Source organism: Apium graveolens, chromosome 6 (assembly GCF_009905375.1).
Source record: "Apium graveolens cultivar Ventura chromosome 6, ASM990537v1, whole genome shotgun sequence".
Classification (NCBI taxonomy): domain Eukaryota; kingdom Viridiplantae; phylum Streptophyta; class Magnoliopsida; order Apiales; family Apiaceae; genus Apium; species Apium graveolens.
In genome coordinates, this window is record NC_133652.1 from 102150877 (window position 1) to 102168866 (window position 17990).

The following is a 17990-nucleotide window of genomic DNA, read 5'->3' on the forward strand; positions in this document are numbered from 1 at the left end:
AAAGCTCATTCATTTTTATATATCCTTTATCCCTCGTTGGGTTCATTTACCTTCATTAGTTGACAAAACTCCAGTTACCGTCGCATATTATCTTTTTCGTAACTTCACTTCTAACTTTCCATACTAGTAACACTCCCATCATCAGCTTTTACGATTATTAAGTATAATAGGTCTATCAAATCTATTTTATAAAATAATATCGGCTAATATCACCTCACATTACCCCACTATACGCATCATGTTTGGTCACATCATCATCATCTATTTCCAAGAAAATTCTCGATTTCTAATCTTTTCAAACTCCTTTAGCATCCATCTAGCTCATTTCACCAGATAATCATAGGTAGCATACTTACTAGTAGCTCCATATAACCTGGTAGTGGCTATTTTCCAGAACACATGCATCCTCACTCTAGGTTATTTCTCACATTTTTTAATACCTCGTGTACTCACCATATAGTATAGCTTTCAGATCCATCCTTCTGGGTGTTGTTACTCCATAAGAAGAGTTTTAAGCGGATGTTAGAGAACAGGGTATAGAGAGGACAGAAAAGATGCACCCACAGTTGAGTATCCGATAGAACCAGAATCAGCGTGTGGGGGATTCTCAAATAGATAGTCTCGCATCAGGAGGTGAAATAATAACGTAAAAAGGTACAATCACCGTAATACGATGTGACATGGCTAACACCGGTGAACGAGTAGGGCGTGAATCAGATAAGGGTTCTCCGCCTGAGGGCTCCGAATGATCAAATGATCCCGGGATAAAAGAATCTGCCATCGCCGCTATCTGGAAATCGCGTCGCTAGATAAGAATCTCGAATCTCATCATGAATCATACCGAAACCTATTGTATAGTCACACTCAACTTCTCGACATTCTATCTTTCCATTTTCTAACCCTAATTGTCACACCCCCAACTTAAATAATAAATATAGCTATTACATCTTTTTAATGAAGAATACACAACCAAAATCCAAGATCTTACAGTTTAGGGTTTGGAACAGCCCAACACTACCAACTATTACATCTGATTACAAATACCGAGTCCTCACACAACTATTATTACTTATTCTACCTGAGCTCGAACATAAGCATCAGCATCACAGGTCTTACGGGCAGTCTGCTTGAATCTAACCATAGCTGCTAGCTGTAATATAAGGGTAAAGCAAGAAGTGAGCCAAAAGCTCAACAAGTGCTAATAGTACAACGCAAAATATAAATCGAGATATACCTTTAGGAATGACAATGGAAAGACATAATCAATGATAACGAGAGATAAAACTTATGTGAGTTGGCATCATTTTGCTTGCATCAAAACAAATTTTAAAATCATTCTTAATCAAAATCATTTTATGACGCTACGGATTACAGCCGGTGATCAGCCGCGAAGTAATCCCGAACCTCGCTGGGTTCTAAAACATTATTGGGAATCCCTAGGCAACTTTTAAGCCTAATATAAGTGTGGAAAGGACTCGCGTCTCAGTCCAGATCCACCATTCAAAGAAAACATTTATCCCCCTTTGGGACTGAAAAATCCACATTTTAATCATTTTAAAAACTGATGCCGATTTATGACAAAATCTCTTTCGACTGTAATCATTTTTATCAAGGGATTATAGATCAACTTGAAACACTGGAAATATGACACTAAATCTCAGGGCCATGATCCACTAGACTTTACTATATTAGGGTAATTGAGAGGTTTCCATAAACAAGAACTTTGACAAGGAAATTGAGCAAGGCTATTGGATAATATGAAAGAGTAATGCCAAACTAGGCTTAAAGCAATGGTTGTAGACAAGGTATAGGTATTAGAACATCAAGAAGATAAGCATCACTGGTTCCAATAGGATAGAGGTGTTAAAATATAAAGAAAGCGATCATCAGCTCAAGATATAACAGGGTATCAAGCTTTAGGGTAAGGATAGGGTTATCAAACAATCATGAATGAATTTAAGAAATGATTGGCTTTTAGGTATCAAGATAAAGTTTCTATCGAGGTTATTTCAAGAGTTGAATCAAAGCATCAGGGTGCAATATCAAGATTTCTCAGGGATCAATAGCATGATAATCAAAAGGATCAATAAAGTATTATAACAAATCTCTATTTTATCATGGCATTAAACTATCATGAAAGACTTTTGAACTACTTGCAATACATACTCGAGGGTTCATGGCATCTCTATGTAACTCAAAGATAAACAAAAGATACGCTTGATTTAAATATATCAAAATGACTCAGGATAATTGCATCGATATATATATGAACTATTTACAGTAAATACGAAGGTCAAGTTGAATCACTTGCCTTGAGATAGACTGGTCTGGTCTGACTGGTAGGAGCAACAACTGGAGCTTCACTCGACTTTTATGGCAAGTTTTCCCTCGTCTCGAGATCCTACATAAATAATAATAATCCTTATTATAATATATTCTTACCATCTTAACCTATTTACAACCCGAAATTAAACATGGATGGCACTTAGGCCTATACACACTTAATTCATATCCACCATTATATTTTCAAATGTACACACGTAGCCACATAATCACATATCATATATTAATACCAAATAACATCATATACACCATAATGCCACACTAGGCTTGGATGATCTCGACTCACCACTTAAGTCACTTGGTCGCTAACTAAACAAAGTCTTCAAATTTGGGCTTCCTAACTCAATGTGCCTTTCCTAAATTATCCAAAACCTATTGACCCTCACTTGTGCCTTTTGCTCTACTGACCTTATACTATCTTACAACTATGGTGGTCGACCTAATACTCACTTCTAAGTGTTCTAAAGCTATGTGATAAGTGAAAGTGCTCACTGGTGCAAATTTCAGAATGGTAACTAAGGTTTCTTGAGTGCATTAGACACTCTTAAACTACAAGTTTTTCTTAAAATTTTTACACAAGACTCTCCTGACCTAAGGGCATCTCACAAGCTTGATGTGGCTCAAAGGCCTGGCTTGGGCCTTCTTGGGCCTAAGCTAAAAGTCCAAGGTTCCCCTGTTTTTCTGGGCAGAAAATGCCCTGACTTGAATTAACTTGTGACACATGGTTCTAGCTCATATCCTATGAACTATGGTTGGAAAAACTTCTCTGACATACCCTCTAACTAAGGCCCAATTGGGCCTAATGAGGGCCTACCCATGACATGGCCAAATCTCCCTATTTCTAAGTTGCAACAAAACTGCCCCCTGCTGGACAGATTTTGTTATTCTACTTGTGCACCTAACCAAATGACATGCAAACCTCCAACCAACTCCTAAAACCTATTATATACTCCCCATACTAACTTCTGGTAGCTTGGGCCTCAAAGTGCACATCAATGACATGGTCAAAACTCACTCTAAACCTCAGGGTACTAAACTGATTTTTCTGCAGAAACTATAACTCTCATTTTTCCAAGGCTTTGACTTGACAAACCTATCGAACAACAACTCAAAACTTAAACAAAGACTTATACATGGTATTCTACTGAACTAACTCCTTTATTCTCAAAATAACATTGGGTGAGATCATCCATGCCTAAAAACAACAACATGCAACTAAATATATAACATGAAACTCATGGAAAGCACATAACAAGATTTCGGCTAGGCATAAAGTTGTAAATGCTTGCAAAATCGACTTGCACCTAATACTTATCCTTAATAATTATGAAATATAACTCCTTTTAAGTATTAATAAGAAATTCATCATGGAAACAATCTATTTAAGCACATCTATTTCGAATTTTATAGATAACAACATGATTTCGAAAAGAATAGCATGCAAAACATGGTTGATCATCATTTTAATGTCTTAAAACTAGCATGCATGGCTAAACATAAATTTATAATGAGATTTCAGTAGCATGCAAAGGATTTTAAAGCATGATATCTCCATAAAACACTTAGTTAGCACATATATATAATATATCTCATAGAGAGCTCTTGAATTCATAAGAATCAAGAGTTTCTCCTTGGAGATCACATAAGAACTACACATACATCCATGGAACTTCAACTTCCAAGTCACAAAATACTTGGAAAGTATGTAATATGAATGTAGGTAAAAGATTTACACTTGGGAAGGTGAAGAATGAATTGAAAAATGGAAGGGGGGGTGGGGAATTGGCCTTCGGCCGAGAGTAAGGTGGGAGGGGGGGAGAAGAGAGAAATTTTTGTGGTGTGTTGGAGTGTGAAATGATGAATGACTTCTCTCCACTTTGATTTGTTTGTTTTATGCTATTTGTTTGACAAATAATGAGTGGAAGTGAGAACTTACAAAAATGTCCCTTGGCTAAAGTTAGGCCATTTTGCATGCAAGGCTAAGGTATTAATTTGGTAATAATCAAATGAGTTAGTGGGGTTGGAAAAGTCTTATTTGCCCTTTGAGAGAATAGAAAGATGATTTGCATGCATGGTCTCTTATGTAATTTGATAATTATAACAAATAAAATTTGTAAAGATTTATTTTTATAAAATAAAATACAAGTTCAAAAATTATAAAATTTATACCATAAAATAACTTGGATTTTTAGAGACTTTATAAAATCATTTTCAAAATTTGTGAACAAAATGCCTTTTAAAAGAAGATTTTTCCAAAGCTTAGAATATTCCTTATAAATCAAAAATAAAGAAATTAAATAAACTCTTGCTTTGAAAAATCATATACTACCCAAAGCAAATTTATAATGCAGAAATTTTCACTCACACAATCGTACAATCATTGAATATATTTTCATTTGACTTAATATTATACCAATTTCACAAATAATATTACATAAAATGCCGGTCGTAACATCCTCTCCCCCTTAAGGGATTCTGTCCCCAGAATCTAAGAGAACAGATGAGGATACCGGGAACGCATATCAGACTCTAACTCCCAAGTCGACTCTTCGACCTTAGGGTTCCTCCAAAGTACTTTTACTAACTTTACTGACTTATTTCTAAGACTCTTTACTTGCCAGTCGAGTATTTTAACCGGTTGCTCCACAAATGACAGGTCTGCCTGAATTTCTACGGGTTCATATTCTATCACATGGCTAGTGTCAGGATTATATTTCTTAAGTAACGACACATGGAACACATTATGCACATGCCGATACTGAGGTGGTAAGGCCAACTCGTAGGCCACCTTTCCTACTTGACTCAAAATCTCAAAAGGACCTATGTATCTAGGTGCTAACTTTCCTTTCTCGCCATATCTCATCAACCCTTTCCTAGGTGACACCTTTAGCAACACAGCTTCGCCAATTTGGAATTGAACATCCTTACGCCTGGATCCGCATACTTCCTCTGTCTATCTTGAGCAGCAAGCAACCTTTTCTGAATTAACTTGACTGAGTCATGCAACTGTTGTACCAATTCTGAGCCGAGAATTCTTCCTTCTCCTACTTCATCCCAACTTGTTGGTGATCTACATTTTCGCCCGTACAAAGCTTCATATGGTGGCATGCCGATACTGGAATGATAGCTGTTGTTATATGAGAATTCAATCAATGGCAGGTGGTCGTCCCAACTTCCTGCAAAATCGATTGCACAACTGCGCAACATGTCTTCGATTGTTTGAATCGTCCTTTCGCTCTGACCATCAGTCTGCGGGTGATACGCCGTGCTCATATTCAACTTCGTGCCAAGACATTCCTGGAATTGCTTCCAGAATCTCGAGTTAAATCGGGGATCTCTGTCTGAAACTATTGATACGGGTACTCCATGCCTTAATACGATTTCGTGCACATACAGATGAACCAACTTGTCCAGTGACGACTTCTCATTTATTGGAAGGAAATGCGCCGACTTCGTAAGACGATCAATTATAACCCATATTGCGTCATGTCCGGATTTTGTTCGCGGTAGTCCTACTATAAAGTCCATAGCGATATTTTCCCATTTCCATTCTGGAATCTTCAGGGGCTGAATTAATCCGCTTGGTCGTTGATGTTCTGCCTTTACTTTCTGACAAGTATAGCACTTCGCAACCCATTCTGCCACGTCTCGCTTCATATTTGGCCACCAAAAGTTCTTCTTTAAGTCTTGATACATCTTGGTGCTTCCCGGGGGGATTGAAAATTTCGAATGGTGGGCTTCACGGAGGATCTTATTCTTTAATTCAGGTACATGAGGAATCCATATTCTGGATGAAAACCTTAGTATTCCTTGCTCATCCCTTTTAGTATTAATCTCTTCTCCAGATAACTGATTTTTCTCTTTTTCTATTACTTCCTCTTGACACTTCTTTATCTTTTCCATTAGTGTTGGCTGAAAGGTCATTGCACGACAAACTTCTTTGACTTTCCCATAAGCACAAAGTTCCAATTCAAATTTTCCGATTTCTTCAGATAACTCTTTTGATGTTATCATCATATTCAATCTCTCCTTCCGACTCAGCGCATCGGCCACTACGTTCGCCTTTCCAGGATGGTAATTTATCGAACAGTCTTAGTCCTTGATCAATTCCAGCCATCTCCTCTGCCTCATATTGAGCTCTTTCTGAGTAAAAATGTACTTTAAACTCTTGTGATCCGTGTAGATTTCACACTTCTCTCCATAGAGATAGTGTCTCCAAATCTTGAGTGCGAACACTATGGCGGCTAGTTCCAAGTCATGCGTCGGATACTTTAACTCGTGCGGCTTCAACTGTCTTGACGCATATGCTATTACCTTACTGTGTTGCATCAACACACAACCCAAACCCTTATGTGAAGCGTCGCTGAATATTACAAAATTCCCTTGATCATCTGGAAGTACCAACACCGGAGCTGTTACCAACTTCTGTTTTAACTCTTGAAAGCTATTTTCACATTCTGCACTCCATTCAAACTTTTGATTCTTTCTGGTTAACTTGGTCAATGGCGTGGCGATCTTCGAGAAATCCTTGACGAATCTTCTATAGTATCCGGCCAATCCTAGAAAACTTCGCACTTCCGTAGGAGTCTTTGGCCTCTCCCAACTCATAACTGCCTCAATCTTCACCGGATCCACTTTAACTCCCTCATTTCCAATAACATGCCCCAAAAATTGAACTTCCTTTAACCAAAACTCACATTTGGTAAACTTGGCATACAACTTCTCTTGTCGGAGTATCTCCAATGCTATCCAGAGGTGCTGCTTATGTTCTTCTTCCGACTTAGAATAAATAAGGATGTCATCAATAAATACCACGGACAAATTTATCCAAATACTTCTTAAATACTCGATTCATCAGATCCATAAATGCGGCCGGAGCGTTGGTTAATCCAAACGGCATTACTAGGAATTCATAATGCCCATATCTGGTCCTAAATGCGGTCTTGGGAATATCTTCTTCCTTGATCTTTAATTGATGGTATCCCGATCTCAAATCAATCTTCGAAAAGCATTTTGCTCCCTTTAACTGATCAAAAAGGTCATCTATCCTTGGTAGCGGGTAGCAGTTCTTGATCGTTACTTTATTCAACTCCCGGTAATCTATGCATAGACGCATACTCCCATCTTTCTTCTTCACAAAGAGAACAGGTGCTCCCCATGGCGACGTACTTGGTCGTATCACTCCCTTATCCAATAATTCTTGTAGCTGGCTCGCCAACTCTTTCATTTCTGCTGGTGCCATCCTATACGGAGCCTTTGAAACTGGTTCCGTGCCTGGAGCAAGGTTGATCTCGAACTCAATTTGTCGATCTGGTGCTAAGCCTGGTAGTTCGTCGGGAAACACATCGGGGAACTCATTAACTACAGGAATATCTTCCATGCTGGGGCTGCCTCTCTCTGAATCCACTACATATGCTAGGAACGACTCACAACCTTTTCTAAGTAACTTCTTAGCCTGAATAATTGTAAGAAATAGTTGCTCTTGCCTCTGCCCCTTAAATACTACCTTCTCTCCACTCTTCGTCTTTAAATACACTCTCTTGGTCTTACAATTTATCTGAGCGCTATTCTCTCCTAACCAATCCATTCCTAAAATTATATCAAACTCTCCCAGCTTGAAGAGTATCAAGTCGGCTGAGAACTTATATCCCGAAATATCAATCTCACATTTTGGACAAAATTGATTCACAGGAATCTTCTCTTGGTTCGTAATTACCACATTTACTACCTCACTCATAACCGTTTTATCACATTGGAGCTTATCAACAAAAGATTCTGATATGAAAGATCTTGTTGCTCCCGAATCAATCAATACTTTAGCTTTGACATTATTGAGTAAAAGTGTACCTGCTATCACCTCAGAATTCTGAACAGCATCTTTCATCTTTAGATCAAATGTCCTTGCTGTTGCTTGCGGGGTTGGTGCGGGTGGTGGAGGTAATGCCAATACCTCAGCTGGCACGCTTGCACTGGTACTTGCCACGTTCATCAGAGCTCTGACTGGTCCTGTTGCCTTACACTCCCTAGCCATGTGTCCAGTCTTCCCACACTTGTAACACGTAACTCCTGGCTTCGGCATCTTGCACTCGTTTGCCAAATGTCCCTTCTGATTGCACCTATAACAGGTCATACTCAGCTTATTGCATACTCCGGGGTGCCTTCTTCCACAGTGCTTGTATTCTGGCCTCTGGAACCTGTTTTCTCCAACTTGCCCTTGGCTTGCCTGATTGTTCCCTTTTGATTCTTGCCTTTTGCCCAAATTTCCCTTCCTTTGAAAATTTCCGCCCTTCTGGAAACCAATCCTCTTTACATTCCGATCTTGCGAACTTCCAGCTTCAGACTTTTCTCCATAAAATGGAACCTTCCTCTTCTTGTTATCCCTCTCTTTCCTTGACTGCATCCCATTATTCTCAATCAGAGCAGCTTTCTGTACTATTCCCGCATAAGTTTCAAGCTCAAACATAGCCACCCTATCTCTGATCCAAGGCTCCAATCCTTGCTGAAATTTCTTTGCTTTTTCTTCCTCAGTGCTAGTATACTTTGTCACAAACCTTGACAACTCAGTGAACTTCTTCTCATACTCCAGTACAGTCATGTTCCCTTGCTTAACTCAGTGAAATTTTAGCTCCATCTGATTCTGCATGTACTTAGGGTAATACTTGTCCAGAAATAACTTCTTAAATCTCTCCCAATAAACCTGCTGAGTGACTTCCATAGCTTTTACTGATTCCCACCAATAGATGACTTCTCCCTTCAAGAAGTAAGTGGCATACGGCGTCTTCTGATCGTCTCCTAACTGTACCAACTCAAAAGCCCTTTCCATCTCCTTGATCCATGTGTTTGCTATCATTGGATCAGTGGTATCATGAAATACAGGTGGATTCACATTCTGAAAAGCTTTGAAAGTGACAATTTGTCTAGGTGGTACTGGTGGTTCAGGTGGTTGGTGTGGCTCACGGTTATCTTGGTTTTCAATTCGTTGTTGAAGGGTTAGTTGTTGTTGAGCTATAGCATTGGTTTGCTGTTGCAAGGTTTCCAGTAGTCGAAGAATATTTGGGTCTGTGGTGAAGGTGGTTGTTGGGTTCTTCTTTTTGGGAGGCATGATCCTGAAATAAGAGTTGTGTCATAACAGATATGAATGATAAAATGATTCGAGGGTATCGCATGGCATTCTCATTTACATTTGGGGTCAAGTTTCCAAATTAAGCAGATATGATGATAAAAACATAAAATAACAGTTGAGAGCAAATGGAACAATAGCACATAATTATTGAAATTTTAAAGGTCACAGTACATAGGATTGGGACATAGTCTGATTCTAGGAATAACAGGCTTATTTAAAGGAAAGACGGAAACAACTGGGGATTCCATAGAGTCTGATAGTACAACAACATGAAAGGTAAATGGAAAGAACTAAGGCTCCACTCCATCTGAACAGGGCTTGGTAGTCTTTTCCTCTCGAAGCGTCTTCACAATGCTCTGGAGCTCATCCGCCACCATCTGAATGACATACTGGCTGGTACGGTCCCGGTGTGCTGGCATCTCCTCAAGCTTAGTGTTGACGTACTGAACCAAGGTCTCAAGTCTTGCAGTCATCTGCTCCTTGGGCTTCCCTTCGTAGTTTCGGCTGTCCGGATACACGTTCTTCAGTCGGTCTATCAGTCGGTCGTACTTGCCCTGAAGCATGTCGAACTCGCGCCTCAACTCAGCATACACGGAGAAAGCAATAGTGTCGTCCGACCCAGAGGATGACGAGGAATGTGCCCTTTGCTGACAACCAATAAGAGGAGTATTAATAATAATTTACTTAACCTACTCTCTCGCATAATATCTATAACCTACACACAAATCCTATAACCTATTTGGGCTGTCCAGGGACTCTAAACCGTAGCTCTGATACCAAAACCTGTCACACCCCCAACTTAAATAGCGAAATAAATATAGTTATTACATCATTTTAATGAAGGATACACAACCAATCCAAGATCTTACAGTTTAGGGTTTGGAACAGCCCATCACTACCAGCTATTACATCTGATTACCAATACCGAATCCTCACAGCTATTATTATTTATTCTACCTGAGCTCGAACATAAGCATCAGCATCACAGGTCTTACGGGCAGTCTGCTTGAATCTAACCATAGCTGCTAGCTGTAATATAAGGGTAAAGCAAGAAGTGAGCCAAAAGCTCAACAAGTGCTAACAGTACAACGCAAAACATAAATCGAGATATACCTTTAGGAATGACAATGGAAAGACATAATCAATGATAACGAGAGATAAAACTTATGTGAGTTGGCATCATTTTGCTTGCATCAAAACAAATTTTAAAATCATTCTTAATCAAAATCATTTTATGACGCTACGGATTACAGCCGGTGATCAGCCGCGAAGTAATCCCGAACCTCGCTGGGTTCTAAAACATTATTGGGAATCCCCTAGGCAACTTTTAAGCCTAATATAAGTGTGGAAAGGACTCGCGTCTCAGTCCAGATCCACCATTCAAAGAAAACATTTATCCCCCTTTGGGACTGAAAAATCCACATTTTAATCATTTTAAAAACTGATGCCGATTTATGACAAAATCTCTTTCGACTGTAATCATTTTTATCAAGGGATTATAGATCAACTTGAAACACTGGAAATATGACACTAAATCTCAGGCCATGATCCACTAGACTTTACTATATTAGGGTAATTGAGAGGTTTCCATAAACAAGAACTTTGACAAGGAAATTGAGCAAGGCTATTGGATAATATGAAAGAGTAATGCCAAACTAGGCTTAAAGCAATGGTTGTAGACAAGGTATAGGTATTAGAACATCAAGAAGATAAGCATCACTGGTTCCAATAGGATAGAGGTGTTAAAATATAAAGAAAGTCGATCATCAGCTCAAGATATAACAGGGTATCAAGCTTTAGGGTAAGGATAGGGTTATCAAACAATCATGAATGAATTTAAGAAATGATTGGCTTTTAGGTATCAAGATAAAGTTTCTATCGAGGTTATTTCAAGAGTTGAATCAAAGCATCAGGGTGCAATATCAAGATTTCTCAGGGATCAATAGCATGATAATCAAAAGGATCAATAAAGTATTATAACAAATCTCTATTTTATCATGGCATTAAACTATCATGAAAGACTTTTGAACTACTTGCAATACATACTCGAGGGTTCATGGCATCTCTATGTAACTCAAAGATAAACAAAAGATACGCTTGATTTAAATATATCAAAATGACTCAGGATAATTGCATCGATATATATATGAACTATTTACAGTAGATACGAAGGTCAAGTTGAATCACTTGCCTTGAGATAGACTGGTCTGGTCTGACTGGTAGGAGCAACAACTGGAGCTTCACTCGACTTTTATGGCAAGTTTTCCCTCGTCTCGAGATCCTACATAAATAATAATAATCCTCATTATAATATATTCTTACCATCTTAACCTATTTACAACCCGAAATTAAACATGGATGACACTTAGGCCTATACGCACTTAATTCATATCCACCATTATATTTTCAAATGTACACACGTAGCCACATAATCACATATCGTATATTAATACCAAATAACATCATATACACCATAATTCCACACTAGGCTTGGATGATCTCGACTCACCACTTAAGTCACTTGGTCACTAACTAAACAAAGTCTTCAAATTTGGGCTTCCTAACTCAATGTGCCTTTCCTAAATTATCCAAAACCTATTGACCCTCACTTGTGCCTTTTGCTCTACTGACCTTATACTATCTTACAACTATGGTGGTCGACCTAATACTCACTTCTAAGTGTTCTAAAGCTATGTGATAAGTGAAAGTGCTCACTGGTGCAAATTTCAGAATGGTAACTAAGGTTTCTTGAGTGCATTAGACACTCTTAAACTACAAGGTTTTCTTCAAAATTTTTACACAAGACTCTCCTGACCTAAGGGCATCTCACAAGCTTGATGTGGCTCAAAGGCCTGGCTTGGCCTTCTTGGGCCTAAGCTAAAAGTCCAAGGTTCCCCTGTTTTTCTGGGCAGAAAATGCCCTGACTTGAATTAACTTGTGACGCATGGTTCTAGCTCATATCCTATGAACTATGGTTGGAAAAACTTCTCTGACATACCCTCTACCTAAGGCCCAATTGGGCCTAATGAGGGCCTACCCATGACATGGCCAAATCTCCCTATTTCTAAGTTGCAACAAAACTGTCCCCCTGCTGGACAGATTTTGTTATTCTACTTGTGCACCTAACCAAATGACATGCAAACCTCCAACCAACTCATAAAACCTATTATATACTCCCCATACTAACTTCTGGTAGCTTGGGCCTCAAAGTGCACATCAATGACATGGTCAAAACTCACTCTAAACCTCAGGGTACTAAACTGATTTTTCTGCAGAAACTATAACTCTCATTTTTCCAAGGCTTTGACTTGACAAACCTATCTAACAACAACTCAAAACTTAAACAAAGACTTATACATGGTATCTACTGTACTAACTCCTTTATTCTCAAAATAACATTGGGTGAGATCATCCATGCCTAAAAACAACAACATGCAACTAAATATATAACATGCAACTCATGGAAAGCACATAACAAGATTTCGGCTAGGCATAAAGTTGTAAATGCTTGCAAAATCGACTTGCACCTAATACTTATCCTTAATAATTATGAAATATAACTCCTTTTAAGTATTAATAAGAAATTCATCATGGAAACAATCTATTTAAGCACATTTATTTCGAATTTTATAGATAACAACATGATTTCGAAAAGAATAGCATGCAAAACATGGTTGATCATCATTTTAATGTCTTAAAACTAGCATGCATGGCTAAACATAAATTTATAATGAGATTTCAGTAGCATGCAAAGGATTTTAAAGCATGATATCTCCATAAAACACTTAGTTAGCACATATATATAATATATCTCATAGAGAGCTCTTGAATTCATAAGAATCAAGAGTTTCTCCTTGGAGATCACATAAGAACTACACATGCATCCATGGAACTTCAACTTCCAAGTCACAAAATACTTGGAAAGTATGTAATATGAATGTAGGTAAAAGATTTACACTTGGGAAGGTGAAGAATGAATTGAAAAATGGAAGGGGGTGGGGAATTGGCCTTCGGCCGAGAGTAAGGTGGGAGGGGGGAGAAGAGAGAAATTTTTGTGGTGTGTTGGAGTGTGAAATGATGAATGACTTCTCTCCACTTTGATTTGTTTGTTTTATGCTATTTGGTTGACAAATAATGAGTAGAAGTGAGAACTTACAAAAATGTCCCTTGGCTAAAGTTAGGCCATTTTGCATGCAAGGCTAAGGTAGTAATTTGGTAATAATCAAATGAGTTAGTGGGGTTGGAAAAGTCTTATTTGCCCTTTGAGAGAATAGAAAGATGATTTGCATGCATGGTCTCTTATGTAATTTGATAATTATAACAAATAAAATTTGTAAAGATTTATTTTTATAAAATAAAATACAAGTTCAAAAATTATAAAATTTATACCATAAATTAACTTGGATTTTTAGAGACTTTATAAAATCATTTTCAAAATTTGTGAACAAAATGCCTTTTAAAAGAAGATTTTTCCAAAGCTTAGAATATTCCTTATAAATCAAAAATAAAGAAATTAAATAAACTCTTGCTTTGAAAAATCATATACTACCCAAAGCAAATTTATAATGCAGAAATTTTCACTCACACAATCAGTACAATCATTGAATATATTTTCATTTACTTAATATTATACCAAATTCACAAATAATATTACATAAAATGCCGGTCGTAACACAAAATATAAAGGTACATATACCTATCATCTTTAGAACATGTGGTCCAACCGGATATCATTCTCCCATTAATGCAAAAAGTTTGGTGCCTTATTATTGTCAAATCTTTCTGATGAGCCTATCCTTCAAACATCCTTTGAAGGTGCTCAATTATATCATAATCATCATTATGCTCTTGTTGCTTCTAAAGCTCGAAACTCATAATTACAAACATGAGATATGAAACATCAGTTGCATAATCAATTTACTTTTGGTAAGCATTTTGTTCAGTACATGTTTCATTCTCATCTAGAAGAAATAAGGGAGGGGTTTGAGTGACATCCTTGATCCTCAAGTTCCCACGTCAATTGAGGAAATTATTTCATTTCAGCTTGTCCTTCTCAAGGACTATTACATAGAGAAGTTATTTGTGTTATTTGCCATTTGATATCTACAATATTAAAGTGCATAAATGACTTAGTCTACAGATGATTATTAAATTATGTTCAAGTGATTATTCATATATATATTCAGAATATATATCTCCCACTATTTTTATCAAATCAATAGCCCTAACTATTAATTCAGAAAGAATATCTTTTATATCCTTTTTAGTGAGCCAAGATCCATATTTCACCATGCGTTAGGTCAGTTTTGGCTTAACATGATTATTTAGGTAGACAATATTTGTCAATTATATCAACTATATAACTCTTGGATAGCTTGGTGGAACAACATTTGTTTATATTTATCTAATAAATCTCGTCAAACTCTATGCCTCTAAGTTCACAATTCTATTATGGTAACTTAGTTAAGTCAAACCCAATAGTCAAAAGTATCAATATACTTCAACACATCTCCCATGATAGATGGGAGTACTTCGCTTTGGCGAACCCACTCCTTATCGATCTAGGGTTAAAGCATTAGACTTATTGGAAGGCATCCAATCAACTTAATATTAACTTTAGGGTTTTGTTAATTTTAAAACGATCATAATCCCATCATAAAGAGATTCCCAATTTTTCCTTGAATAAAATACTTCAAATCAATATTCGTCAATGGTTTGATTTCCAGGTAGTGAGGAATCACAACGGTCTCGCTTAAAACCCACAACCTTACAAGTTCAATGAACTCGCTTTTGACAAAATCGCCCCATGTCAGAAATAAAGAAAATTTGAATTTTATTCCGTGTTTCATAAACACGAGAATCTCATAATCTTTTGTTCATTTCAAAATCTTGAATCATTACAGATTTTATCTTATTTAGAAAGCATGGCATGGGTGTCGTATCTAATACATACAACTTTAATCTAATTAAGCATGCATCTTTATAAACTACTCTACACATACATTCATTATATACGCATATATATGTAAAGTGCAATAAATAAATGTGGTTGGTTATGGCTTCATCCTATGTGATCTTCATCAAGCTAATGACAAAGATCTAGGTCAATCTAAGGTGAAAAATAAATACAAGCTAACTATTACATGTCTTCTTTCTTGTATTGCTTCCTTGGATGGCCTCCATGTGAGATTACCCTTTCTTGATCTTCAAATCTTCATGTCTTCATGTAAATTACAAGAACGAAATATAAAACTAATATAATGAACTTACAAGAAGAACTCGAGTTACATTCGAGATTTAATAATTACAAGATTAAAAGACATGCAAGCCGTATTTAAAAAAAAACAAAACCATTAACCTAAGGTCATAAGCCATAACCATCCACCATGCTTAATTAACACATAAGAACATGTTAAAACACCTTAGAACATGTTAAAACATATTATATAATCTTAACATATCATACCCATCATGATCTAATCATAAAAACAAAATATGGAAAAAATCAGAAAAATTAGAATCAAATTCTGAAAATATTAAATCGCTGATTATAGGGTCTTAACGACGTCAAACGCCTTACAGATCAGTCGATGATAGATTTAGCTATCAGATTCGTTCAGAGGCTCGATTCCATATGAAATAGCATATTCGTTGCCAAAATCGGACATCAGACACAGATTTCAGCAAATCCGCTGCATTCGATTCAGAATCGTATCAAATATGATTCTTATAATAAGAACAAACACAAAACATGTATATATCAGTATATATACAGATTATATAATCATCATATGATTATACAACTCTAATGAATATCATATATTCAAAACATACATACGCATATATAAACATAACAACATGTAAAACATACAAAATCGCATACATAACAGTCATAGAATATTGTATACATGTTATCATATAATAACTAGTAAATACATAAATGAATTAAACACTTTTTGTAAGTAGTTCTGATGCCATTATTGGGTTTCGAGCACATAAACGCAACGGAAATAGTAATTAAAAACGTGAAAAATCAGAATTTTCGAAACCCACCGCAAGATCCATGTGAAAAATAGATATTTAATTCATATATCAGATTGTTTACCTTAAGAAGTTTTACAAATTGGTTGACTAATGGAGATCCAAAGCTTGTTCAATCACCATGCATCCCGCTCTCGCGATCTACGCTCTATCGGTATCCACACGAATGCTTAAACTCAAGGATTGAATGTGTACTAGCACAAACTCGTTTCTTCTTGCTCTCTCCATCTTCTCCCTTGGTGGCTAGGGTTTTAGTAAAAGTATTTTATACAAAATCAGCCACACAAGAGATATTATATAGAGAGTATAATAAGAATTATAACTCTTAACTAATTAGGAGTTATTATTAATTTGAAATTCCTATTTGTTTAATAATTAAGTCACACTTAATTATTTAACAAATGAATTTCATAATTAATATTATTAAATTCGAATATCAATATTTATCTAATTAATTAAGTCATACTTAATTAATATTATAAATAATTCGAATTACTTTAATATAATTTAAATCCGATTTAAATTAAATAATCCTTCAAGCATTCTTAGTGTGTGACCCTATAGGTTATTATTACGTTGACAATGAATTTTAAATCTAATTTAAAATCGTAAACAATGAGTGGCATCTAGTAATACATCATTGCTACCCAAGTAATAATAATTGAATCGATGATCGATTAAACCTTTCGTGAATAATGTACAATGTAATATAATCCCTTTAAATAAATATTATAGATTAAACTAGAGGCATGTTATGTGTCATCCTCATCATAGTTTAATCTAGGTTTCCTTTATCAATAAGTAGATTATCATATCAAATCAATATTTGAGCGTGGTCACGCATTTCATAGTCTAGCTCACACAAGAGGCCAATAATATCACTCCAAAAATAGGAGGGTTAAATCCCATCTAGATCATTCATATTTCTCATACGATTCATAATATACCCAATGTCCACTTTTATCATTACCCGGTCAAGGATAACTTTTAATGGAATCAATGTATATTAATGCTTGTATAGAAATATAATGACTTCAGGTCTAAGGACCATTACATCATTATCACTGTGAGAATTACTTATGACATAACAGACATGTAGAAACTCACATCGAGTTTGTCCAACACCATGTACATATACATATGCCCGTGTCTTTGACTTTAGTATCACTATACCTATGATCAATGAGATTTGATCATCAGTTAACAAACACACTAGTCTTAATGCTTTATTATTGTCCCTTAATAATAATACTCGACTAGGGACCTTTAGGAATATTGATATTATTCTCATAATCTCATTTTTAAGTCACGTACTTAGAGATATAAAATTGCATATCATATTCCAAGGACATTTATTAATCTAACATTTATATCACAGTAAATTAAGAATTAATAAATTATAAAGGGAATAATTGATAGAACATAAACATTAATAATCCTAATGTCTTAAACTAAAACAACATAGTTTTGTCTTTAGGGCACA